The sequence below is a fragment of the Acomys russatus genome, chromosome 11, assembly GCF_903995435.1.
Source record: "Acomys russatus chromosome 11, mAcoRus1.1, whole genome shotgun sequence".
Lineage (NCBI taxonomy): Eukaryota > Metazoa > Chordata > Mammalia > Rodentia > Muridae > Acomys > Acomys russatus.
In genome coordinates, this window is record NC_067147.1 from 49,329,314 (window position 1) to 49,331,225 (window position 1,912).

At 50.4% G+C, this 1,912-nt stretch overlaps 1 non-coding gene across 1 annotated transcript; it reads left to right on the forward strand.

The window, feature by feature from the left end:
* Positions 1–428: 428 nt before the first annotated feature.
* On the forward strand, positions 429–560 carry LOC127196056 (small nucleolar RNA SNORA17). Its single transcript, XR_007831452.1, has one exon. It is a non-coding gene; the product is annotated as a small nucleolar RNA SNORA17 (small nucleolar RNA).
* The last annotated feature ends 1,352 nt before the right edge of the window (positions 561–1,912 follow it).

Genomic DNA, 1,912 nt, shown 5'->3' on the forward strand with positions numbered 1-1,912 from the left:
GGGTAGGATAAGGCAACCTCAGTTTGTTAAGTTGCAGATGTGCTCACCACGATCTGTTCATATCTCGGGGATTTACAAAACAGGCCAGGAGCCTCCTCCTTGCTTGTGGTAGAAATGTTGACAACTTGGACAAGTGTGAGGGTGACAATCAGGGCCCAGACATGTGTCCTTCTGGCAGGAGGACACGTAGTTAAGAAAATACATTTCCTGACTCCCTGACTGCTGCCCATGTTGTTCCACTATGTCAGAAGACAAGGGCACTGCTGAAGGCTTTCTTGACAGTTTATCTCACAGAGGACAGGAGTTATAAAGAAAGTCGTACTGCGTGTCAGGAAAAAAGAATTGACTATCTATAGTGCTGTGAGGCAGTAGTCTCTAAATAGAAATGCTTTCATCATGAAGGGAGGCTTCTTAAGACTCAGAAAGGAGCTGCCCCTAGAGGTGTTGCAGGTGTCACTGCTGTGTCACATGCATAGGAGTATGTGGCAGAGAGGAAGGAGGTGTTGTCTCACCTCAGTGTTCTGCACTGTGAACATCTGAATGATCAGTAGTTTAACACTCCCTGACCAAAGCGGACCTGAGATGACCACTAGTCTCATACCACACAGGCATGGATGGGCTCCCAGGGTGGTGAGTAAGCCCAAGACTATTAGAGCCCCCTAGCTGGGGACCATACCTGGCACCACGGGCCCTGGGCAGGTGTGAGGCTGAGACAGGAAACCCTTGCATGTGTGAGGAGCAAGCCCAAGATGACCACCAGACTAGTACCATAAGGCTGGGACAGGAGTTAACCTGAGATGACCACCAGTCCTGCATCCTACAGGCCTGAAGGGCAGACCGTCACCAGGATGACTCCTGCCCAATTCAGTAGTGCATGAGCAAGGCATAGCACTCCTGAAACCATTCAGGAACCAACCCTACACACTCAAGGACCCAGGGAAACAGTAGGAGGTGCAAGTAAGTGGTGGAGAAATGGAAGAGAAAGAGAAACAGAAGGCTGTAGGCACAATGAAATGAGGCAGAACTGGAGACTAGAGGACAGTAGGAACAGCCTGATGTGAGCAAGAGGCGATGTGACCTGGGACTATGGTGGAGTCCTGGCCTGTGCTGCCCCCCAGGACCACTTCTGTGTCTGTGGCCCTGCAACAGCAGGGGTCTTACCACCAAAAACCAGGTGGGCATCTCTGGTCTGGCCTGCTACCCAGGGACATGTTGATGTTTGAAGGTTGTGAAGAACTGGCTCCACTCCTTGCCTAGGTATCCCAGAGCTGGCCCTGGTGGCATAAGAACAGGTGAGCTAAACCATCTCATAGCCAGATAGAGTACTCAGGAGAGCAGGCCTGTACCTTTTGGGAGTTGTGGGTGATCCAGCGGAGGGCATGAGAACAAGAGAGCCTTCAGGCTGACCAGCTCATGTTCCTGTTAGGCCCAATCCAGGGCTTTGGATTTGTCCAGCCCAACATCTACTCCATCAGTGAACTGCTGGAGTTCATGAAGGGGATGGTCCTACAGATACAAAACTATGGAATCTCCACGATACAGGGCAACAACAGGACAGCCAGGTGGAGTCCCAATGACATTCCAGTGCCGACCAGAGACAGAGGCCTTGTACCAGACCAACAGGTCATTGCAATGCACATTTGCAAGCAAAGAAAGTGTGGGCAAACGGGTATACAGTGGGACAAACTGTGACACACTACAGCTTCCACAACTAGCCTTTTTCTCTGTTGTGGGAGGAAGGTTGCGAGAGTGGAGGGCAGGTACAAGGAGAGGGAGAAATGAGTGAGAATAGGATGTATGATCTGAAACACACACACACACACACACACACACACACACACACACACAGACACCAATTTTTTTAAGACGCAGGAAGGAAACTCACAAGTCTCAGAAAGTCTCTGAAACTTAA